At 39.8% G+C, this 26,793-nt stretch overlaps 1 non-coding gene and 1 pseudogene across 1 annotated transcript; both read right to left on the minus strand.

Annotated features, from left to right (window-relative positions):
- Positions 1–1,287: 1,287 nt before the first annotated feature.
- Positions 1,288–26,014, minus strand: LOC125364224 (annotated as a pseudogene).
- LOC125364325 lies at positions 24,062–24,173 on the minus strand. The gene has a single exon (XR_007213484.1). It is a non-coding gene; the product is annotated as a U6 spliceosomal RNA (small nuclear RNA).
- Positions 26,015–26,793: the final 779 nt, after the last annotated feature.

Consider the following 26,793-nt stretch of genomic DNA (forward strand, 5'->3'; position numbering starts at 1 on the left):
TGTGCCAATCTCTTTATAGGACTCCAGTATGATGTATTTTTGACCTTAATGTACTTCCAAGAACCACTGAAGTGATTTTTTTTGTTTTTTTTCTGAATAATTACTTATTTGTTATCAAAGTGATGTACAGAGGGGTTACAGTTTCATATGTAAGGCAGTGGGTACATTTCTTGTACAATGTGTTACCTCCTCCCTCATTTTGTTTAATTTTGTTAATTTCCAATCCTTTCTTTAGATTAGATAACCTCTCTGTGTGTCTCTCTGCTCTCTATTTTTATTTCTGTCTGGTCCTCTCTCTCCTCTACTCTTTCTAGTTCTAGGAATTGAACCCTGTTACCTCCCTGTGAGGCAAGTGCTTTACTACAAATTTTCTAGGAACGTGCTCTATCACGAGTCACTTTGTCAGTCTCTTTGTTGTGCTTTTTATTCTCAAGAAGAGTCTCATTTTTATGTCCAGGTAAGCTTGGATTGTGATTCTCTTATTCCCTTCCCTTCCCTTTTTCTGGTAGGATAACAGACACTTAGCACTGCATCCATTGCATTTCCTCCAATAGCTTGGTGACAGATGGGTATCAGTCATTGATTGAGATAGAGTCTCATAAACTTTTTTTCTGTATTAAAGTTGGCCTGCAATCATGATCCTCTGACCATGGCAATACCACACCTGGCTTCCTTCAGCTTTCAAATGTACAGATCAGTATTGTCTTTAGTCACCATACTGAGTGACAGCACATCAGAACTTATTACTTTAGTAAAATATAACTTAGTTTTAATTAATCAACCTTTCCCTGTCTCTCCTTACTCACTATTCTCACCAGACTCTAGTGACTAAGATTTTCTTCTCAACTTTGATGATAGCAATCAGCCTTTTTTTTTGTAAGTAGTTGTTTTTTTTTTTCTTATGTATTGACAAAGTGATATACAGAAAGGTTACAGTTTCATACATTAGGCATTGGATACATTTCTTGTAGTGTTTGTTGTTGTTGTTGTTGCTATTGACTTTTTGGAATTCTTTGTATGTTCTTTTTTTTTTCTTTGTATATTCTATATCAAGTCCTTATCAGATGTGTAGGTGATATTTGTTTCTTTGTAGCTTTAGTTTTTTATTTGATGAAATCTCATTTGTCTGCTTTTACTTTTGTTCCATGTGCTTTTGGGTTTTTTTTTTTGTTTGTTTTGTTTTGTTTTTTAAAAAACCTTGCCACTTCCAACATCAAGCAAGCATTCCCCTCTATTTCTTCTGGTAGGTTCATGGTTTCAGTACTTGCAGTTAAGTCTTTTTTTTATAAGTATAATTTCCATTGGTATTTATTTTCCCCCAGAAGACAGTTTTCTTCACTCTCTAGGTATCCACCTCCTTACATGGGCTTTGGTGGAGGTCGTGGAGCAGCACCAGCAGGTCTAAGTCTGGGTGGGTGTGTTTGGTCTTTCCGGGCTTCACGAGAACAATTCCTGACCACCTTGCTCTGAATGGCCCAGCTCACACAGTAATGGAGCTTTACGTAGAGCTATGTTCCGAATGCCGAACTTCTTAATGGCCTTGTCCTTGGGCAGGCAACGAGCGGAGTTTGTACAGTGAATAGCCTGCACATGGCCGCAGCCCTTTTTGGCTTAGCTGTTGTTCTTTCTTTTTTTCGTCATCTTGGAAGCGAGGGCCAGAGAGAGAAGCCAGTTAAATAAATCTTTTATATGCATGTTGAGTTCATTTCTGTAAATATCAAGAGATGAGTCTAGGTTTCTTCTTGAGCATATGGATATCCCATTTTACCAGCAGCATTCCCCGTATGTGTGTGTTTGCAGCATCTTTGTCACAAATTGATTGGTCTCTGTGTGTTTTAGGCAATATTATGATGTTTGATTTCTGCAGATCTGTGTGAGAGAGAGAGAAAAAGAGAGAGGGTTATTACTGGGAATTTGACTCAGAGCCTTGCACTTACTAAGTAAGCTAATTTTGCCCTGGCTGGCTTCAAACCATGATCCTCCTGTCTGCCACAGAGTATAATACCCAGACATAAGGCCTATGACTGATAGTATAATGTCTCTCTCTTTGTTCTTTTTACTCAAAATGGTTTTGTCAGTTCAGGGATGTTTTTTGTTTTGTTTTCTGTAGTTCCATATAAATTTTAGAATTTTTTTTAGTTCTTTTAAGAAAGTTATTGCCATTTTATTTTCTTTCCTTTTTTTCTTTTTTTCAGGTCCTGGGGCTTGAACTCAGGGCCTGAGCACTGTCTCTGGCTTCTTGTTGCTCAATGCTAGCACTCTACCACTTGAGCCACAGCTCCACTTCCGGCTTTTTCTGTATATGTGGTGCTGAGGAATCAAACCCAGGGCTTCATGTATATGAGGCAAGCACTCTACCAGTAGGCCATATTCCCAGCCAAGCAAGCTATTTTCTAATTGTTCTGCTTATATAATTTCATGCCTTTGCTAATATTTATCTTTCCATTCACTTTTTTTGTTTTCCTTTACTTCAGAGAGATGAATTATATATTGACTTGGGAATTGACCATATTTTTCTGGTTCTTTGTATGTACAATAACTTTAGATTATTGTCTGAATTTTTAATATTACATTGTGTGGGTATGAGACATGTGAAATCCTTTAAGAGTTGTTGTTATTATTATTATTGTTAGTAGAGGTTGAACTCAGGGTCTTGCTCTTGTCTGTCAGACACTCCACCTCAAACCACAGCTCTAGCCTTTTGCTTTCATTATTTTTTGAATGGAGTCTCACTTTTATGCCAGTTCCAGGACAGACTGCCATCTATCCACTTATTTATACTTCCCACATGGCCAGAATGACTATGATGTATGTACCACAGCATCAGCTATTAATTGATTGCTTGCTCAGCAAGCAAGCTAAGCAAGCACCAGACTGCTGAGTGCAAGCCCTGGAACTAGGGGAAAAATAGGATGAGTTGTTCTCTCATCTGTGGATTGAACTCAAGGCCTTGCATGCTCATTGACTTTCTGGCTTATAGCTGATATTCTATTACTTGACCCATGCCTCCAGATCTGCTTTTTGTTGACTATTTTGGAGACATACTCAGATGGACTTTTCTGCCCTTGCTGTCTTTAAACAGCTATCCTCCAGGTCTCAGCCTCCTGAGTAGTTAGGACCACAGGCATCAGTGCCTCATTTGGGGAATTTTATTTTGCCAGTCCTGCGGCTTGGACTCAGGGCCTGACCACTGTCCCTGGCTTCTTTTTGCTCAAGGCTAGCACTCTACCACTTGACTCCTAGCTCCTCTTCTGGCTTCTTTGTTTATGTGGTACTGAGGAATCAAGCCCAGGGCTTTGTGCATGCTGGGCAAGCACTATACCACTAAGCCATATTTCTAGCCCTTGGGTAATCTTTTTTTTGCAATAACTTGCTTGAGGAGTTGGAGACAATTTTGACTACCATACGTGGGTATAATTGGCATCAAGTAGGTAGAGGACAGGAATTTGTTAAACATACACTTTGCACAGAACAGTATAAATTGTCTTGTCCAAAATATGAATGTTGAGATTGAGAGCTCTTGATTCAGTGCTCCAGGCCTTTGCTGCTCTGCTTTTACTTTTGTTTATATGAAACTTAAGAGCAAACTTAGGAATTGTTTACATTTTTCTATATTTCTTTTTGTATTTTGTTTTGTTATTGTTCTGGTGATGGGGCTTGAACTCAGAGCCTGGGCGGTATCCCTGAGCTTTTGTACTCAAGGCTAGTTCTTTCCTGCCAAGGCTGGCTCCAAACTGCAGTCCTCAGAACTCAGCCTCCTAGGCCGAGCCAAGAGGCCAGGCCTCTGCTGGAAGTTCTGTGACATCACCGTGATGGACAAGTTCATTAGCCAATCGTTAATACCCAGTTAGTCCCTCCTCTTTCTGCCGCCATTACTGTTATATAAACCCCTCCCTTGAATAAAACCCTTTGGAAGCCGGTAGACCATCGGACGGCTCCCCCCCCAAAAAAAGAACTCAGCCTCCTAAGTAGCTAAGATAACAGGTGTGAAGCACTGGTATCCTGCAGCTTTTTATATATTTCTAAAACAACCTCTTCTCAAGTTCATTTCTTTTTTTTTTTTTGCCAGTTCTAGGGCTTGAACTCAGGGCCTGAGTACTGTCCCTGGCTTCTTTTTCTCAAGGCTAACACTCTACCACTTGAGCCACAGCACCACTTCCAGCTTTTTCTGTTTATATGGTGCTGAGGAATCGAACCCAGGTCTTCATGCATGCTAGAAAAGAACTCTACTGCTAAGCCACATTCTCAGCCCCTCAAGTTCATTTCTTTTCATGATTCCTTTTAAATCCTCTGCCTCTCCTTTCTCGTTTCTGTGAAAAGAATGGAGGACCTTCTTCTAAAAGTTTTAGCTGCCTGTATTACTACTGTTGAGTAGTTCTGTAGTTGAGGACTGTGTTGGAGGAAAATGCACAACAGAAAAGAGGAAAAAAATGGAAAAAATAATTCTTATATGGGACACCTCTTTAAGTTTTGACTTCACTGTATAATACGCCTGGTTTTATTTTTCCATACTTAAGTGTTCTTGGCTAATTTTTTTTGAAATATTGATTTCTGTCCAGGTTTTCACAAGTCAGGCTATATTGAATGCAAGTCATCTAGGTCAAAATTGGGAGTCATATGCTGATCTTTAATGTTAAAAAAAATTAAAGAACTCTGTAAAGACATGCAAAATTAATATAATTGAAGGATGATAATGTGGAGATCTTACACTCCAATGGAACTCGCACCATAATTGCCTGGGAGAAGGAAGCAGGTTGAGAGTACTAACTATTGACAATACTAATCAAGAGTGCTCTTAAAATAACTAACCAAAGTCAGAACTCAAGAATTCCAGTTATGCTGAGATAGCTTGATGTCTTTTCTTGTACTCTTCTTCAGGGGGTAACTTTGAGCAAACATCCTTCAGTGGTGTTTAGAGTAGTGATTTAGATAGAGATTATGCTACTCAGAACTGGAGCAGTTTCAGTACAAAATAGTAGGATGTGGGTGGACTAGTTGGTGCCAGCCAGTGCTTCAACTAGAGTAGATCTTTTTTAAAAAATGATTATAACATACTAAATAAGTAAATTTTATACTGGTAAATGAAGGAAGCCAAAAAAAATCATAGAAGGCCATCAGTTATAGTAAAGAACTTGGGATTAATCTGTGGTAGCCATATTTAATGGTGCTTTCTGAGTCACCTCCTTTGGCACTTGTTAAACTGTTGACATGGAACAGAAGGCAATAATGGCTCTTAAAGGTTTGCCTGGGCCACTAGAGAAGATTCAGAAAAATAAGCATGTTTCTGCTCTCCTGCAAGTGTTTGTCTGAATACTGGAAAAGGCAACATTCAGTCCTTTGGCTTTTGTGCTTCATTCTCTCTCTCACACTGCCAAAGTAAATAAGCTTTGCTTAGGACCTAATATTACCAAACCAAGATGATCGGATATGTACTTATTTTATCCCTTTGGAGAACATTTGTCTCCTGAGAATTGTAAATATGTACCATGAAGAACTTGTTTTCATACTTGCATTTAATAAAAATATTTGCATTTAAGTATCAGACTAGTGAGAAGAGACTCTTCCTTGGGTATTAAAAACCACAGGTTATACAAATTAAGTTAAACAATTTTAAACAGATACTTAAATTGTGTGTGTGTGTGTGTGTGTGTGTGTGTGTGTGTGTGTGTGTGTATGCTGGTTCTGGGGCTTGAACTTAGGGCCTAGGTGTTGTCCCTGAGATTCTTTTGCTTAAGGCCAGTACTCACATACTCAAATCACAGTGCCACTTCTGAAATTTTATTAGTTGTTAGAGTGTCTCACAGCCTTTCCTGCCCACGCTGGCTTTGACCTGCAATCTTCAGATCTAAGACTTTTGTGTAGCTAGGAAAACAGGTATGAGCCACCAGCACCTGGCTAGACCCATAAATTTTTTAGGATGGTAGCTAAATAAAAATAAAGTAATAGTTCTTCCACTATTCCAATAAGCATTCATAAAGTAGTGTAAAATATGAAAAGAAAGAAAGCTGGACGCTGGTGGTTCACACCTGTAATCCTAGCTACTCAGGAGGTTGAGATCTGAAGATTGTGGCTCAAAGCCATCAGGAAAGAAAAGTCCCTGTGAGACTCTTATTTCTAATTAATCACTCAAAATCCAGAAGTGGCAATGTGGCTCAAGTGGTAGAGTGCTGGCCTTGAGCACAAAGAGGCTCAGAGAGTTCCCAGATCCTGAGTTCAGGCCCCACAACTGACAGAAGAGAAAAAGAAAGAGACGGAAAATGAAAGGAAGAGAGAAAGCAAAGGAGAGAGAAAGAAAGATGGAGAGAGAGGGAGAAAAGGAGGGAGGAAGAAAGGGAGGGAGGGAAGGAAGTGAGGAAAAGAGGGAGGGAGGGAGGGAGGGAGGAAAAGAGGGAGGGAGGGAGGGAAGGAAGAGGAAGGAAGGAAGGAAGGAAGGAAGGAAGGAAGGAAGGAAGGAAGGAAGGAAGGAAGGAAGGAAATGCAGCCAGGTACTGATGCCACACACACACACACACACACACACACACACACACACACACACACACGTAAAAATCCTAGCTACTCTTCAGACTGAGATTTGGTCTCAGTTTGAAGCCAGCCTAGGAAGACAATTCCAAAAGATTCTTACCTCCAATTAAGTAGCAAAAAGCTAAAAGGAGAGGTGTAACTCAAGTGATAAAGTGCCAGCCATAAACAAAAAAGGCAATTGAGTTCAAGTCTTAGTACCAGAACCGAAAAAAAAAATACAAGGAGAAGAAAAAGGAAAAAACATGCACAATAACCCCTGAAATGAGGATACAAGTCAAATGTAGAAAAGATTTCTGGAAACATATGCATTAAAAACCTTCAAGAGTAACAAATTAAGCAACAGAAGTGGAACCTAATGAATATATTTTATAAATCTGGAAAACAGATCAAAAGAATTGTGTTACATCTCTCCTCAATTCTCTTTACTTACTGACTGCCCATACTTGGGGAGGGAACAGCTGTATTAATATGAATCTAGGAAGCTATGGTGTGTACTATGTGAAAATGCATTTCTGAATTGTCAATGTCCCTTTTTGTCATTAACAGCCCCTTTTTTCATTTAATTCATATTTACAAGCTGTTTGACCACTCATCTTTTTTAAAACTGTTTTTACTGTTATTATAAAGGTGATGTACAGGGAGTTTACAGTTACATACATATCTTTTGTGACAATGTCACCCCTTCCCTCACTCTCTCCTGGTTGATCCCTTCCATCTCTACTCATAAGTTATATAGTTCATTTTCAATATAGTGAATACCACTGCTGCATTTATTTATCCTTTGTAATAGCCTCTTTTAAATAATTCAGTTTTTAAAATTCCCAATACATAATAAGCTAAAATAAAGAGAGGATAAAGGCTAGGATAAAGAATGGAGACCTTATGATTGTAGTATTATCTCAAAGGTTAAGAATTTCAGGTGAAGTAAAGGCAAAGTAACTATCAAGGTAGTGGAAACTAGAGGAGGATGTTAAGTTTTCACTGATCACTCAGTGTTATTAAAGATAAACAGCTAAATTCCATTTTTAAAATTTTATTTAAAGTTGATGTATAGAGGGGTTACCAGTTACCAGTGAAGAGTATATTTCTTTTTGGACAATATCATCCCTTCCCACAAAATTCTTTAGGTTACAAATATTTCTAATGGAGAATCAAAAATATTTAATTAAAAAAAACTTCACAAGACCAACATCTGCTGAAACAGAAAAAAAAAAAACTAGGATAGAGTTTGCAAACACCAATTCACAGCACTAAAGAAGAAGCTTTCATCAGCAAGTAAACTTGTTTCCAGTTTGAAGTTGAAGTAATATAAAAGATTAGACTTATGGAAAAAAATACTTGCACTATGAGACAAGAAAAACAATGTCTTAAGAACATAGAAATGTGGGCTGGTCAGGTGGGTTCGATTCCTCAGTACCACATAAACAAAATGACTCAAGTGGTAGAGTGCTAGCTTGAGCAAAAGCTGCTTAGGGACAGTGGCCAGGCACTTGGCTGGCAAAAAAAAAAAAAAAAAAAAAAAAAAAACAGAATGGAGGTGTAGCTCAAGTGGTAGAGAACCAACCTTGAGCAAAAAAAATACGCTCATGGACAGTGTCTAGGCCCTGAGTTCAAGCCCCAGAACTGGCACACACACATACAAAAATTACAATGATCCAAGAAAAGTAAGAACAACTTGGAAGCCAATGTACAAGAGAACTAGAATCATAGCTCATTGGTAAACTGTCTAGAAGTAGGAGGTCTTAAATTCAATCCACAGCATTGAAAAAAATACATATCAAACATTTGGAATGTAGAAAAATTTTCTAAACACAAAAACAGCAAAGGAAATTATATTTTAAAAAAGTGATAGATTTGACATAATTTTAATAGTAAATATTTTACTTGTCAAAAATATATTCAATCCTGGTGCCAGTGGCTTATGCCAATAGTCCTAGCTACCCAGAAGGCTACTACCCTGTCAAAGGCTACTACCCTGGCTCTACCTGCCCCAAGATTAGAGTTAGGTTTATAGCAGGCCCATCATGACAGAGTTGCAACCGAGACTTATTCCAAAGTGAAAAGCATCAGAGTTGTGTTTGGCAACCACAGGGTTGCATTGGGGTAGCATTGATGTCTTCTCCCTCCATGACTCACAAACTGTTGTGGCTGCTACAGAGAGCAGACTTGGTTGGCCTTCGATCTGTGTGGATTTTGTTTGTTTGTTTGTTTGTTTTTTGGCCAGTCCTGGGCCTTCGACTCAGGGCCTGAGCACTGTCCCTGGCTTCTTCCCGCTCAAGGCTAGCACTCTGCCACTTGAGCCACAGCGCCGCTTCTGGCCGTTTTCTGTATATGTGGTGCTGGGGAATCGAACCTAGGGCCTCGTGTATCCGAGGCAGGCACTCTTGCCACTAGGCTATATCCCCAGCCCCCTGTGTGGATTTTGTGACTAGGAAGATGATTAAAGACCCAAGCCTTCTAAAATCTGTTTTAAAATGTCCTTAACCAGTCTGTGTAGAAATTTACAGGCAACAAGCAGGAAGTGTGAAAGCCTATCCAGGGAACTCTGAGATGCTATTACAGCCTTATCCAGATGCAAGCCATCTCTCCTGCTGGCCTGCTAATTTGGGATGGAAGACACAGCCACTTTAGATCCACTGAAGCTGAGACTTTTATTGTTATTCATTTGTTTTCTCTTTCATGAGACCAGTAAGGTAAGGTTAAATAATATGATTTGATTTAATGGCACATGGATCTCATTCAGTCTGCTATTCTTTAAGTGTTACAGCAAAACTCTGACAACTATTTGTTGGTCAATTCTTAACAACTTACAGGTAAACTCTACTCCTTTTGTTCTCTTGTTGCTTTAATTGGAAATAAAAAGGGCTTCTATGGCTAAGACTCCCTGGATTACAGTTCAAAGCCAGCCCAGGCAAAGAAAAATAAAAATCCCTCGTGGTCATATTTGAGGTCCTTATTATTTCACTAGTAAGAAATTACAGAATAGAACTTCTCATTTGCGTACTTTGCATGGTTTTCAAAAATTTCTGGGAGATATTAATTGGCTTCGCCCTTATCTTAAATTATCCACAGCTGAATTAAAACCCTCATTTGATCTATTAAAGGGAGACCCAGACCCTACATCTCCCACATAAATGACAACTGAAGCAGCCGAAGCCTTAAGCATAGTAAATTCTGTCATTTCTTCCCAACATGTAAATTATATTGATTACTCAGCCCCTTGGAAAGCATATATTTTAACTACACCTCATTCTCCAACAGCGGTCCTCTGGCAGAAGGGACCCCTTTTATGGCTTTCCTTGCCTGCTACTCCTTCAAAAGTGTTAACTCCCTATTATAAATTGGTGGCCACCTTAGTTCATATGTGCCGTGTGGGATCTTGTAAGTATCTTGGACGAGATCCACAGGTTTATATCCCCTATACTTTACAACAGCAAGAATGGCTTTATATTCATTGTGATTCCTGGGCCATTGCTTGGGACAATTTTATGGGCATAACTTCACATCATTGTCCCTCCAACAAATTACTTCACTTTGCCTATTCTCACCATTAAGTGAGGGCAATGCTATTACAGATGAGGCTACCCCAATTTTTCTCACTCAAATTGACTTAGCAAAGCAATCACATGCTGCCCACCATCAAAACAGTCGTACCTTAATTTCATATCACACGTGAGGCGGCTCATCAAATTGTAAAAACTTGTCCCAACTATACTATCTTCCTGTGTCCTCCAATGGCATTAACCCTCGAGGCTTAGTGCCCAACCATGTTTGGCAAATGGATGTTACCCACATCCCCTTTTGGACGGCTCCGCTTTGTCCATGTTACCATAGACACTTACTCTAATTTTATTATGGCTACTCCTCTTAGTGGGGAAGCTAGCAAACATTGTATCTCCCATGCCTTATGCTGCTTTGCTACTATGGGACTTCCTAAACAAATTAAAACTGATAATGGTCCAGGATATGTTGGATGAGCTTTTCAAACTTTTTGCAAATCTTACCAAATTATTCACTCTAGTTGAATTCCCTATAATCCTCAAGGTCAAGGAATTGTTGAACGGGCCAATGGTTTGTTAAAACACCAAGTTTCTAAATTAAAAGGGGGGAAATTATACCCCTTCTCTCCTGTTAATACTCTTTCTCATGCTTTATTCGTACTAAATTTTTTAAATTTGGACTGCAATGGCCACTCCACAGCACAGCAGTTCTGGGAAAAGAGAGAGCAAAGAGCTTTTGCCCAAGTTAAGTGGAAAGATCCTTTAACAAGTGCTTGGCACGGGCCCGATCTGGTATTGACATGGGGTCGAGGACATGTCTGTGTTTTTTCACAGGATGAAAATGATGCCCGCTGGCTACCTGAGCATTGCGTTCGGATTGTGGAACCTCATCAGAATGGTACAAGCACTGACCCACTGGGCTTATGTGCCAGATCCACCCATTGTGCACCCTGCAACTTGGGAAGGAGCTGAGGTGTTCATCCATGTCAACAGATCAGCATATGGTACAGCTCCAGACCCTTTTGTCCAACACGTTAAAATGGGAGACTTTGCAGCTTCTGGAATTGGAACCCCTTTATGTTTTACAACTGACTCCAACAGTTATATTCCAGGCTGTACTGTAATGCAATCCATAAATCATAGAATTTGGATTCCTGATAATAGCCAAGTATATAATATATGAATGACTTCATTGCCTACTGGGTTTCCTGTACATGCCAATTCTACATCGTCCTTCATGATATCTCGCTCTATCAACTCTTCTCAAATTGTAGAATCCACAGGAGAACTGCACCCCATAAAGTGTAGACATGATCATCCTTTTATAACCAATATTTCAGGAACTAATTCTCAGCTGATGGACTGGTCTGGAGCCAATCTCACCAACAAGTACAACCCAGGTCTGTGGTGGATGAATGGACACTCTCAACATCATGTCTGGATATTAGGGGCTGCCCTAAATAATATCTCCTGGCCCACTTCTTCTTCTTTAAAAAAGTATTATGAGTTGTGTAACACCCCCTTATGCCCTTATGTATGGACCTTTTAACATTTCTATAGGAGCCATGTATTTCAATGCTACTTGTAATAACTGTCCTTTTACAAATTGCTTGTATAGTGGTCTTACTGATTCTGCAATTATTATTAAGCAGCCACCATTTGTCATGCTTCCTGTTAACATATCTGAAGCTTGGTATAAAGAAACAGGTATTCAAGTGTTAAAACATTTAAAAGATCTCATGCGCCCTAGATGATTTGTAGGGCTATTAATAGCAGGCAATGTAGCCTTTATTTCCTTAGCTGCCTCTGCTGCAGCGGCTACTGTGGCTTTAACACAAAGTGTGCAGACAGCTCACTATGTTAATCAGCTTGCTCATAATACTACGCAAGCCCTACACTTTCAAGGCAGGATTGATGATAAGGTAGAACAAAAATTAGAAGCATTGTATGAATCTGTGTTGTCACTGGGAGAACAAATTTGTGCTTTGCAAACTTTGCAACGGGTGCGCTGTCATGCTGGGTTTGACTTTATTTGTGTGACCCTCCATAAGTATAATGGGTCGAGCTATCCTTTGGAACAAGTTGTAGCACATCTAAATAGTATTTGGCACCATAATAACTTGTCCTTAGTTCTCTTTCAACTCCATAGGCAAATAGCTGGACTAGAGCAAGCTCCGCCTCTGGACTCTAAAGTGGCAGAAACAGCAAAAGAACTGTTTGAACAACTTCAACAGTATATCCCTTCCTTAACTAATGTTAAGGGGCTGCTAATGACATTGCTCAGCCCAGGGATACTTTTGCTGATGGCTTTCCTATGCCTTCCTTGCATTGTACGCATATTGCAAAACTCTTTCATGAGTTTAGCCAGTCAGCTGCATAAGATCAAGCTCCAAGTGAATGAATTTTCCCGAGAGGAACCGCAGCCAGAGACGGGTTTGAGGGCGGGGCCAGCTTGACCGACCTAAGACATGGGCCTTCAGCATTGCTCTGAAGTTGTTCCCTAGGACAGGTAAGGCAGGCTGGGCGACCCACTCCACCTAAGACAAGTGGGTTCGCTTCTTTAAATAAAGACGAGGGAAATGTCGGGAGCCGAGCTAGCAGCTAAGCTCATCCTGACCTCTGGCTGTGCCGATGTCGCCAGGATGTCGGGAGCCAAACTTGCAGCTAAATTCATTCTCTCCTCTGGCTGTGATGTTATCGCCAAGATGTGATGGATGCAAGGACATTTGTTCACAGCCACTATCCAGAATTGCTTTGCTATGTCCGCACTTTGCTATGTCCGCTGGAGTAGATTCCTATGTTAATCAACCTTATCCTGTGTTTACTGTAATCAAATGTTGCAAACTTCAAAGCCTCTTTGTGTTCTTGAATTTTAACAAACCTATGCTATTCCCTGGTTCCAAAACTGCATATAAGATGGGAGTTAAGAATAAACGTGGCTTTAGTCTTGAGTTACAATCTCAAGATGCAGACCTCCCATACCCCATCTTTGCTTCTTGTCTTTTTTCTCTTGCCTTGTATTTTTCCTTTTCTTTAATCCTCGTCCCCCTCATTCAGGATTTCCTTTTCGCTGCCAGCTGGCTCGGCAGAAAATTAGCTAGTAGAAAACCAAAAGTGGAGGTAAGGCTCAAATGATACCCAACCAAAGCCAAGACAGAGCCTGAGGCCCTGAGTTCAAGCCTCAGTGCTGACACAAATAAACACCAACAAAAAGTTCATAGTTTAAAAATGAATTTTAAAATGGAGAAAAATATGAGGTTAGTAAAAGAAAGATAGTATTATATATATATATATATTTTTTTTATATACATGTCAATAAGAAAAAAATTTAAACCAACTGAAGAATAAGTGCAGAATGTCAACTGGTGTGTTGAGAATGAAAAACTCGTCAACAGGAATGGAAAAACTCAACCACATAATCAAAGATAACCAAATTAATATAATTATATAACACAATACAATGAGAATAAATGATGACACTTTCAGTGCTGGTGGGAGGATAGAAAAAGCACATGAACATTAATAGTGGAACTGTAAACCTATATGAGTATTTAGAAAAATTTGGGAAAATACTGCATATCAAAAGTGTTTTATCAGCCATGTACCTGTGGGTCACATCTGTAATCCTAGCTACTCAGTAGGCTGAGATTTGAGGATCATTGTCCTAAGCCAGCCCAGGCAGGAAAGTCCAAAACAGTCTTATCTCTAATTAAACACCAAAGGAAAAGAAAAAAAAAAGACAAAAACCAGAAGTGGACCTGTGACTCAAGTGGTAGCCTTGAGCAAAAAAGCTCGGGATAGAACCCAGATGAGTTCAAGCTCCAGGACTGGCGTACACATACACATACACAAAAAAGTATTTTACCTCACTCCCAAGAAGCATTTCTAAAGGAAAAATTCTAAATTAAGAACAAATACTTTATAAAGAAGCACATAGTGACACTATTTATACATGAACATAAGAGTAAACGATGTTAAATTTCTGGGACACAATAAAGGTTTTTCAAGTTAAATTTAGAGTAATTATACCTGGCAAATGCAAGGCCCTGAATTCAGTCTTGATCTCTGCAAAAAAAAAAAAAAAAACCACCAAGCCTACCAGAGTAATTATACCTACAAGATTATGTAAAATAAAAGAAAAAAACAGTAAGAAAGAATTATACATAGGACATTTTTAAAAATCTCAAAACTCTGAAGGTATTAACAATGCCTGTAAATGAGTAATTTTTTCTCTACTTATTTTTCCATATTTCTAGAATTTGAAAAACAAGCACAGGCTACTTTTATAACAAAAAGAAAAACAATTATTGTCCTTAAAAATTCCAGTGTATTCCCTAGGGATATATGAAGCAACAAAAAAAGAACACATAAACAAAATTAAACATATAAATTCAACTAATAGAGTTTTTATACTAAGTGTAAACAAAAAGAGGTAAAATACATAAAGTATTGTGGTCATTAAAAAAGAATATGTACACAGGTATCATTTATGTATCTTTGGGAGTGTTATTAGGAATCTTCCTCTTTTTTAGTTATAAAGATGTTATATTACAGGAGATATTTGAATAATAAAAGGGAGGGATAAAAGTGAGATGTTAGAAAAAAAATTGTGTTTCTAGGTAATGGTATGGAGTGTTAAAATTGGGGCTGTGATGACTGATAGGTTAGGATGAATTGGAAGGGGGAAATAATGGGAGGGGTGGGTGACATTAATCAAGATATATTATGCTTATAAATTGAAGTGTTGAAATAAAATCTCTTTGTATAGCTACTTAATGATAACTTTTTTAAGCTAGGGAAAAAATAAAAAGGGGAAGTATATATTGGTGAGGAGCCTATTACTGACCAAAAAAAAGGCAATTTATCAATTGAAAGATCTTAAAGAGGAAGATACAAAAACCTAAATGGTCAGAAGGCATACTTGGCACTGAAATTCAGTGTAGTGAAATCTGAATATAAGAGATTGCATGTAATTTATTATTATTTCCCTTATCTAGACTCTCCCCTTTTATTATGGTCACACACTGACCATATCAGTATCCTTGGAATAAACTGTAACTTCAGGCATATGCTTGTGTGGGCTTGTGAGTGTAGAAACAGTAGGGTTCTCAGGTGACCAAAAAAAAAAAAAAGGCAGGGAAGTAAGTTTTACAGAGATCTGTTTCTCCATTCTGTTTCTAAGGTCAGTGCGCAAGTTGTTTTTTTTTTCCCCCCTCCAGTTGAAAGGAATAGCAGCTTCTAAGAAATAAAAAACAGATGTTAGAGGAAGGCATTCCAGGGTGAGTCAGGAGAAGCCTTAAGGGCACTCTGTGCTCACAGTTTGCCCTGCACTGCTGTAGTCCTAACAGATACACAAATCCTCAGCTCTGCCTACTCCTCAAGGCTGTGTAGGTCTAAAAGGGTCAAAATACATTTTACTCTTGAGCTTGTTTTGTGAAAAGAAAACAGCTTGCCTGATCTCAAAAGAAATAAATGAACATATTCTTCTCAGATTTAGAAAATATGTACAGATAATCTAGTTTGAGTAAATATTAAGCATATAAACTAACCTTGAAACAGAACTGAACTTAAATTCTCACAAATGTCTGTTTACTAATGTTGTTCAAAACCAAGAGTAGTGGTTCTACATTTGAAAAAAAATTAATGCTCTCAAAAAAACTACATTAACCATAAGTATCATACTTCCTCGGAAATGTTAGCTAAAGTTTCTATAGGAACTTGGCCACATCACATTTTTAACACAGTTGTGGTATGCATTTTTGGAATAACATTCAATTTATGGCTCTGAGTTATAACTGATATGTAATTTGTAGAAAGTACCAGTATTTCTGATGTGTTTTGGAGACAGCATAGAAATGATTATATACTAAATTGAGGAAGTAAAAAATACAAGGAAATATGTTTATGTGGGAATATAATAACTATGATAATTAAAAATCTGGAAGCAAGGGCTGGGGATATGGCCTAGTGGCAAGAGTGCCTGCCTCGGATACACGAGGCCCTAGGTTCGATTCCCCAGCACCACATATACAGAAAACCGCCAGAAGCGGTGCTGTGGCTCAAGCGGCAGAGTGCTAGCCTTGAGCGGGAAGAAGCCAGGGACAGTGCTCAGGCCCTGAGTCCAAGGCCCAGGACTGGCAAAAAAAAAAAAAAATCTGGAAGCAATACACAATTTGTTTAAAATGTATTATGGTTCTTTTGTACAGAGGCTGTTGAAATGAAGACATCAGTATGAGTTAAATTTGTTCTTTAGAATGCCACATTGGAGACAGCTTCCTTTTATTATGGGTAATAATAAAAAAGCAGAAAGTGTTCCCAATGTATCTTTCTTCATGTTTACTCATAAATAATTCTTTTTCTGAAATCCAGTTGTTTTGATTTCTATTTCTGAGAAACCCCAAAAATAGTACCTCAAAGCAACAACCATTTTATTATTGTTCATGATTCTGCTGTGTAGGCAGTGCCTGAAGGAATCAGCTGTCTCAACCCCAGTATTACCAAACTCTAGGGCTGCTGAATTGAGCCAGTTCAGGGGTCTCTGTTCTCAAGTTCTGCTGGATTCCTTTGCTGTCCTCCATGGGATCACTTCTTATAGTTAGGTACTTTGGGTTTCTTTACACCATGGTGATCTCAGGCTAGTTCCAACTTTCGAGAACACAAAACTGTTAGCTGCCAGGTACTTTAGAAGCTTAGGCCTCCAACTGGCACAGTGCCACTTATGCTTCATTTTAAATGGTTACAGCAGGTAGGTTACAAGGCCTCAGCACAGATTCAGTGTGGGAGAGCACTCCACGAGGGTGTGAATATCAGAAGACATGTTTCATTGAGGGCCATCTTGGGAGGCTACTCCCACATTAATGTTTATGAAAGAAATTCCATAAACATTAAACCATGTCTATTCCCTACCAAATAGCCAAAGGCAAAGGAATGCTCGTTAATTTTTTTTCACTATACACCCCAATCTTCCTAATTTTTCCATGATCTCTCCCAAGTATGTTTCACTGAAATTCTTTCAGTTCTGTGGTCTCATTAGATTCTAATATGAGTCTCATCTAAAAACAAATGTTTACAGCTGAGTCCCCAAATCCAGAAAAAATTTAAATACAACTAATTTACTTATACATTTGCATAACTTGCCAACCCTGTGATTTGTAAACTGCAACTAAAAACGTTTTTAAAAACATACCAATAGAGAGGAGAGAAAGATGGCGCCGAAAGAATAGGGAGGCACCCCGACTCGCACCAACTGAATAGTGAGCTGGGAACTCCAACACCCAACACCCCATCAAGAACCCAGCAAAACCAACATCCAGAAGCAGTGGAGAAACGCGGGAAAACAAAAAGGAGCAAAAAAGAAGAACCAAAAACCTACACGGAGCCGGAGATTCACCGGGGCACCCTCCCCCCACCAGCCGACCCTGGCCCAAACAGGGCCAGGCTGGGAAAGGGGAACCCGGCGATCGGCAGACAGGCTGCCAGGAGCGCAGAATTCATATAGCGTGAGACCCCACGGACACAAGGCAGGGTGCGGACCAAGACACACACCGGCAGCGACGAGAAGGTCGGGTCCACACCGGGTTCGGACAAGGGAACCCAGCGCGGCAGAAAGAGGGAACGGGGGAAGCCAACAGGACACTTCGCCAACCCCTGAAGGGCCAACAGCTGCACGGGACACACACCCAAAGCAGCAAAAGTGAGTCCCCCATAATCCCTTCCCCCAACGGGAGACCCAAGCCCGAAAAGAAGCTAGATCTCCCTCCCTCCCCCTCCCCACTCCCGAGGGAACAAAGAACCCCCAAATCAGGCGGGAAGCTCCCATCAGGCGCTGGGAAGCCAGTTTAGCAGGGGAAGGGCGGAACAGCCCCAAGCCCCCAAAGGTTCCTGAACTGGCAGAACCGGCCCGTCCCCTTCCCAACAGGGGCCGGGGGATGGCCGGCAGGGCAAGCCCCACCCGAGGCGCCTGGACCTTGTAGACTCTTACAACTAAAATCACAGGCGCTGGTGGGCAATACCAGCCCAGCAGGGTCACCTGAGCCTGATCACGTCCCCCCTCCTCGCAGTGGAGGCGAGGTCTGAGGGTGCCAAGCCACACCCGGACAGTCGATCCCACTGGGCCCCACACATACTGCCTCCGGCAACGGGCTCGCAGGAGGGCGCAAGCACAACCCAACAACCCAGGGCTCGCTCTGGGAGGCATATCCCGCTAAAGTGCCTGTTGTAGGGGACTCACAGTGCACAGGAGGGCGGGGCCCGGGCGAAAGCGCCCGCTCTGGTAGGCGTGCCCTGCACTGGTGGGCGGGGCCACAGCCACAGCACCTGCTGCTGTAGACACGCCTACACAGAAGGGAGGGAAGACCTACACACACCTCCAGATGCGCAAATCACAAAGAAACATAACTCAGTTCATCAAAGGACAAGCCAACTCGCCAGCTCCAAAAAGCAGCACGACTGAAGAGGAGATGGAGACTAAAAAAGCAAATGAGGCCATGTTAACAGGAATGATCGAAAGCGTCAGAAATGAAATCAGAAAACAATTCCAGGAGTTTAGAGCGGAAATCTGGAAGGACACCCAGGAAGCCAAGAAAGAAATGGAAGCAAAAATGGATACAATGCAAGCCTCTTTTAAAGAAATGGAAGCAAAAATGGATACAATGCAAGCCGCCTTTAAAGAAAATCTCCACATCCTGAGAATTGAAATGCATGAAAAAATAGATTTAAAATACAACTCTTTAAAGGAAGAAATTTCCACGATCAGAGCTGATATGACAACCATGAATAGCTCTCTGACATCCATAAACTCCGCAATTGAAACCATAACACAAAGAGTGGACCACATAGAATCCAGAATCTCTCGCCTGGACGATGAAGCAGCTGACAACAACCAGAAAATGACCACACTCCAAGAAAAGGTGAAGCTTCAGGGAAGATTAATCCAGGAACTAATGGACAAAGACAAGAGATATAATCTGTGCATAATTGGAATAGAAGAAGGAGCTGAATATCAGAACAGAGGCTTAATCATGTTCTCAATAAAGTTATTGCAGAAAACTTCCCCAATCTCACAGGGAACCCCATCCAGGTAACCGAAGCCTATAGGACACCTGGAAGGCCAGACCCCAGGAAAACCACCCCAAGGCACATAATATTCAAGACTACAGACCTCAAGATTAAAGAGCAAATTCTGAATTCAGCCAAAGCGAAGAAGGAAACTTTTTTCAATGGGAAGAGGATTCGAATAACATCCGACTTATCCACACAAACTTACCAAGCTCGAAGTGAGTGGAAGAACACCATCCAAGTACTTCAGAATAACAATTTACAACCTCGGATCAAATATCCAGCGAAATTGGAGTTCACATTCGAAGGGAGAACCAGATCTTTCCACACCAAAGAGGAGCTAAAGGAGTATGTGAATAAAAATCCAGCCCTACAGCGAATATTAAGAGGGGAAGCCCACCCAACAGAGATCGTAAAAGACACACAGACAGAATCAGAAAGAAACTTCAATAGCCAAAGTCCAGCAGAAAGACCAGCTCACTAAAGACAAGAAGAAAAAAAAAAAAACCAGGAAAAAACAGCCCAACAAGAAAATGGAAGGAGAAAAAACACCCTTATCCTTGATCTCTTTAAATATAAATGGCTTAAACTCCCCGATTAAGAGGAGCAGACTGGCAGAATGGATCCGCAAACAAAAAGTTGACATCTGCTGTCTACAAGAGACCCACCTTACAGCAAGGGACAAAAACAAGCTTCGAATGAAAGGATGGAGCAAGATCTACCAAGCAAATGCACCCACCAAAACGGCAGGTGTAGCCATTCTGATCTCAGACAAACTGGACTTCTCTTTAAAGTCCACTCAAAAAGACAAAGAAGGACACTACATATTAATACAAGGAAAAATCCAGAATCAAGACATCACGGTGATAAATGTATACTCACCGAACAAAAGAGGCCCGACATATGTCAAGCAAATTCTCACAGAATTACAGAGCAAGATAGACCCAAACACAATCATAGTGGGTGACTTTAATACTCCTCTCTCTCCAAGAGACAGATCCAACACCCAGAGGATTAGTAAGGGAGCTGAGGACCTAAATAACACCATTTCCCAAATGGATCTAACAGACCTATATAGAACCTTTCACCCTACAGAGACCCAATACACCTTCTTTTCAGCAGCCCATGGATCATATTCCAAAATAGACCACGTCATAGCCCACACAAAGAACCTCAGCAAATACAAAAGTATTGACATCATCCCATGTATTATATCTGATCACAGTGGATTAAAGGTAACCCTCAACAACAAAGGATACCACAGAGCCTATACACACTCTTGGAGGCTAAACCCCACGCTGCTATCCAACACTTGGGCCACAGACCAAATTAAAGATGAAATCAACGAATTCATAAGCCACAATGACAAAGAAAACACATCACAAAGAAACCTATGGGACACAGCTAAGGCAGTACTGAGGGGCAAGATCATTGCACTCAGCACCCACATTAAAAGAATGGAAGCAGAGCAGGTGAATACCCTCACGATGAAACTAAAACAACTAGAGAAACAAGAAATGACAGAATCTAAAACGACTAGGAGGGGAGAGATCACAAAGATTAAAGAAGAGATAAATCTGATTGAAAATAGAAAGACCATTCAACAAATAAATAAGACTAAAAGCTGGTTCTTTGAGAAAATAAACAAAATTGACAGACCCCTTGCAAGACTCACAAAAAAAAAAAGAGAAGAGACTCATATTCGTAAAATCAGGGACTCCACAGGAAAAATTACAACAAGTACACACGATATTCAAACAATCATAAGGAGCTATTTCCAAAACCTCTACTCAGCAAAAAACAATAATTTTACAGAAATGGATCAATTCTTAGAGAAGTATAAACTGCCCAAACTGAACCAAGAAGAAATAAATCAGCTAAATAAACCAATAACTTACGGTGAGATACAGGAGGTAATCAAGAACCTCCCTACTAAGAAAAGCCCAGGCCCAGATGGATTCACCAAGGAATTCTATAAAACCTTTAGTGAGGAGCTAATTCCAATACTCCTCAAACTCTTCCGCGAAATAGAAACGGAGGGAGAAATCCCAAACTCATTCTACGAAGCTAATATCATACTCATTCCCAAACCAGGCAAAGATCCAACAAAAAAAGAGAACTACAGACCAATATCACTAATGAACACAGATGCAAAGCTCCTCAATAAAATATTAGCTAACAGGATCCAGAAACTGATCAAGAATATCATACATCATGACCAAGTAGGCTTCATCCCTCAGTCACAAGGATGGTTCAACATCCGTAAATCAATCAATGTAATTCACCACAGAAACAGAACTAAAATCAAGAATCACATTGTTATCTCAGTCGATGCCCAAAAAGCCTTTGACAAAATACAACATCCATACCTATTAAAAGCTTTGGAGAGAACAGGAATAGATGGAACATTCCTCAAAACAATAAAAGCCATATACAACAGACCAACTGCTAATATCATATTAAATGGAGAGAAACTTAAATCATTCCCCCTAAACTCAGGAACAAGACAAGGATGCCCACTCTCCCCACTTCTGTTCAACATAGTGCTGGAATCCCTAGCCATAGCAATAAGGCAAGAGGAGGACATCAAAGGGATCCACGTCGGCAAGGAAGAAATCAAGTTATCCCTATTCGCAGACGACATGATCTTATATCTGAAGGACCCAAAAAACTCAGTACCCAAACTCCTACACCTAATAAACCAATTTGGCAAAGTAGCAGGATACAAAATCAATCCACAAAAGTCAGGAGCTTTTCTGTACACCAGCAATAGACAAACAGAAAAGGAAATTATGGAAACAATTCCATTTACAGTAGCCAAAAAAAGAATAAAGTACCTAGGGATCAACTTAACCAAGGACGTGAGGGACCTATTCAATGAAAACTACAAAAATCTAATAAGGGAAATCAAAGAAGACACAAGGAGATGGAAAGACCTCCCATGCTCATGGGTAGGCAGAATCAATATAGTGAAAATGGCCATATTACCCAAATTGTTATACAAATTCAATGCAATACCTATCAAAATCCCAGCCACATTCTTCACTGAAATAGAGAAACCAATCCATAAATTCATATGGAACAGCAAAAAACCTAGAATAGCCAAAGCAATTCTAGGCAAAAAAAAAAGTGCAGGAGGTATCACCATACCAGACTTCAAGCTCTACTACAAGGCCATCATAGCAAAAACAGCATGGTATTGGTATAAAAACAGATCGGAAGACCAGTGGATTAGAATTGAAGACCCAGAAATAAAACCGCACTCCTACAGCCAACTGATATTCGACAAAGGAGCTAAAGACATACAATGGAATAAACATAGCCTCTTCAACTACTGGTGCTGGGAGAACTGGGCAGCCATATGCAGAAAACTCAAAGTAGACCCAAGCCTATCACCATGCACCAAGATCAACTCAAAATGGATCAAGGACCTCAATATCAGACCTGAATCCTTGAATCTACTGAAGGACAGAGTAGGAAAGACACTAGAACTTATAGGCACAGGAAGGAACTTCCTGAATAGAGTCCCAGCGGCACAACAAATAGGGGAAAGACTCCACAAATGGGACTACTACAAATTAAAAAGTTTCTGCACAGCTAAGGTCATAGCCACCAAAATAGAAAGACAGCCAACGATATGGGAAAGGATATTTACCAGCACAGCAACAGACAAAGGCCTGATATCTGTCATCTACAGAGAACTCAAAAAACTAAGCCCCTCCAAGCCCAATAAACCTATTAGGAAATGGGCAAAAGACCTAAAGAGAGACTTCACAAGAGAAGATATAAAAATGGCAAAGAAACACATGAGGAAATGTTCAACATCCCTGCTAGTAAAGGAAATGCAAATAAAAACAACCCTGAGATACCACCTCACCCCAGTTAGAATGGCCTATACTCTGAACTCAGGAAACAACAAATGCTGGAGGGGCTGTGGGGAAAGAGGAACCCTTCTCCATTGTTGGTGGGAGTGCAAATTAGTACAACCACTTTGGAGAACAGTATGGAGGTTTCTCAAAAAGCTCAATATAGACCTACCCTATGACCCAGCCATACCACTCCTAGGCTTCTATCCTAAACAGCAAAACCCAAGATATCAAAAGGACATTTGTACTTCCATGTTTATCGCGGCACAATTCACAATAGCCAAAATTTGGAAACAACCCAGATGCCCCTCCACAGACAAATGGATCCAAAAAATATGGTACTTATACACAATGGAATACTACATAGCGATTAGGAATGGTGAAATATTGTTATTCGCAGGGAAATGGTCAGAACTCGAACAAATAATGTTGAGTGAGACAAGCCTAGAACACAGAAAACAAAGGGGCATGATCTCCCTGATATATGACTGTTAACAAAGGGAGACGGAGAGACAGTAGAGACCAAGTCTGTGAACACTGTATATGTGCTTGATACATTGTATATTGCATATGGGTCTACCTGACCTAGACAAGGGATGGAAAAACAGGTTGTAAGATATCACAAGAAATGTACACACTGCCCTACTATGTAACTGCACCCTCTTTGCACAACACCTTGTAAAAAAAAATTATGTTCAATTAATAATAAAAAAAAATTAAAAAAAAAATCAAATCAAATTAAGGCATGCATGCCATTTTCTTTCTGAGAGCATAAAAAAGCCTGGCAGAAGTTTTCACTTTGGAGGATTGGGTTTGTGCCAATGATGTTGGTGGTCCCCATTGTTCTGTTTTTTTTTTAATTAATATAGTAAATTGACTTTTTTGGTAAAAAAAAAAAAACATACCAATAATAGTGTGTATGCTTAGCATGCATGAAGCCCTAGGTTCAAGCTTCAGCACCAAATAAATAAATAAATAAATAAGGTACCATCTACTATTATTACTGCTCCTTAAAGGAAAATTATGTTCAGATTAAAGGTCAGTTTTAAATTACACTTGTTGATTTTATAAAAACTTACTACTTGTCTTTTTTTTCCAACCTTCATGAACTTGCAAAATATAGAATACTTTATGAATATGCTTGTCATCCTTGTACCAGGACCATGCTAATCTTTTCTGTATTAATTATTCCAGTTTTCAATATGCATGTGCTGCTAAAGCAAGCATTAACTTTCTTTATTGTTTCCATTTTCTTGCAAGCCATAAAAATTCCAAGAGCTGCCTCTGGTTCTTCGACCTTGTGTTTAGGAACTCTAGTAAATCCAGTGTTACTAAGAATTGCCAAGGCCCTTTTTACTCTGACTCTATTAAAATCATTTTACATCTTTACCTGGAGTTATAATCATATTGCTTATATTGTAAATTCTAGATCTTCATTTACAAGGAACTATTTAATTCTGTTCTCATGCAAATAATACAATCATTATTAGTTTTGTGTTAGGATTGTATAGTGTTAACACAGTTAATAGTTATGAGTGAGGATTCTATAGTTGGGAGTCTCTGTTCCAATCTGAGTCTGTTGGGACTAGGAATATAGCCTAGTGGCGAGAGCACTCGCCTCATATACATGAAGCCCTGGGTTCGATTCCTCAGTGCCACATATATAGAAAACGGCCAGAAGTGGTGCTGTGGCTCAAGTGGCAGAGTGCTAGCCTTGAGCAACAAGAAGCCAGCAACAGTGCTCAGGCACTGAGTTCAAGGCCCAGGACTGGCAAAAAAAAAAATAATAAAAAAAATAAAAAACAATCTGAGTCTGTTAATGATCATAAGCAAGCAAACTGTTATGATCTTCAGTACCCAGTTTCCCCATCTATATGTGTATAATTATAGTTGAGTCTAACTGAAGACAAATGTAAGATATGTGGAGTACTATCTAGCACAGGGTAATCATTCAGTATGTATAACTAATGTTATATTCTTATATATTAATGATATACTATCACTCACCATTATTCTTGCTCTTTAAAGTAAAGTTATACTTAGAATTATATTCTTCTGATTATAGATTGAAAGCAGTGAAGAACATTCATACACGGTTTCAGTATTTTGCAATTTCATTTTAGGATCTTAATATAGTTCAAGGGTAATTAAATAGCAACAGTGTTTTTGAAGGTATTATAGACAATTAAGACAATAAGATTTTAAAGATGCTTAGTAAGGAACTTTAATGATATATGATTCTACCCTATTACAAGTTAAGTTTTTTAATTAAAAAGTAAATTTAGCTAGGTGTGTGGCATGTGCTTGTAGTTCTAACTACATGGGCTCACAGAGGAGAATGTTTCAGCCCAGGACTTGTAGATTAGTGTAGGCAACACAGTGAGACACTAGCTCAGAAAAACTAATAAATTAATGTAGAGTCCTAAGAGTTAAAAACAAGTGGTATTGTGTTACAATAATCAGATTAGACTGCGTAGATAAAATATGTAGGCTTCATATATATTGCTTTTGGCTTTGCCAACCACTTACCTTTATCAATGTCACTCATATGTTGTTTTGGCTACCAACACTTTTTCTTAGGTGTCCAAATGGAAAGCAACATAATGTTCAGTTCTCTGAGAAACAACAGAATTCCTAAGAATACCTAAAAATGGTAATAAAATAAAGGACAAGTAAGGCTTTGGAAATTTATTTTACGGAAACTGCCAGATTTATTTTAAGCCCTATGCTTAAAAATAAAGCTAATTCACATGACTGACAAAACACTGGAGCCAAGAACTCACTGCAAAAATATTTTATGAAATACCTGAAGTTTGTTTCTACTTTTCATCTTTGCTGATTACTTTGTATGTGAAGGTTTACTTCCTATCTTGATTTATACCGTGGATTTAATATCTAAATATTTCTTGTACCTAATAAAATAAAAATAGAAATAGATATTTTCCAAACTGTAATATTTTCCTAGCCTCTGACACATCATAAATGTTGGCGGACTATTCATATGCTATACAATGCTTTTTATATAGAAAGACATTTGGTTCATCTGTAGCATTTTCTAGTGTGGGGCAAAACTAACGATTGATTAGAAACAAATAAAAGTTGGTTTCTTGCTGAAAGCCTTGAAGAACATCATCACCAAGTTGATAACAAGTGCTTAACCCTCTCACACACCACAACAAAGCAACTGGACTGGGAGGAAATGCCCATTATTTTCATGTCCCACAATTGCTCTGATAAGAAAAAAAAAAAAAAAAGACAATTCTAACTTTCCCCGAAGCTTTGAAGTCCAAAAAGGAGGCAGCAGCAGAGCAGCAGCACTGCATCCAGGAGAGAAAAACGCGACGCAGTTGGTTGATGGAGAGGGGGGAGGGAAGAAGGGAGAAAGAGAGAGGGAGAGAGAGGGAGAGGAAGAGGGAGGGAGGGAGGGAGACAGAGAGACAGAGACAGAGAGAGAGAGAGAGATTGCTAAGAATGAATTAAGAAATCCTAGATTCATTTCCTCAGTGCAAACTATTTTCCCCTCAATGAAACTGAGCATGACTTTCTACGGACTGTCTTTCCCGAGTCCGTTTTAAGGCCCCCCGACACACACGCCGGACTCGGGAGTCTTGGGTGCTTGGTAACTTTCCCGTGGACGTTTGGGGTTCACTGAGGGCCGACGATGGAGACCCCGGAACCGACCTCCTGGAGCGCAAATAAAATGCAGGTACCCCGGGTCCGCGGGAAGGAATTTGCTCGCCCCGCCCCCCAGAGCGTCCCCCGCGAGTACCAGGGCCCTGGCTTTCCTCCTCCCGATTCTCAAGACCCCGCCATAGCCCTCAGAGAAAGCAGAGCTGGGGCAGCTG

This window comes from Perognathus longimembris, chromosome 15, assembly GCF_023159225.1.
Source record: "Perognathus longimembris pacificus isolate PPM17 chromosome 15, ASM2315922v1, whole genome shotgun sequence".
Taxonomy (NCBI): Eukaryota; Metazoa; Chordata; class Mammalia; order Rodentia; family Heteromyidae; genus Perognathus; species Perognathus longimembris.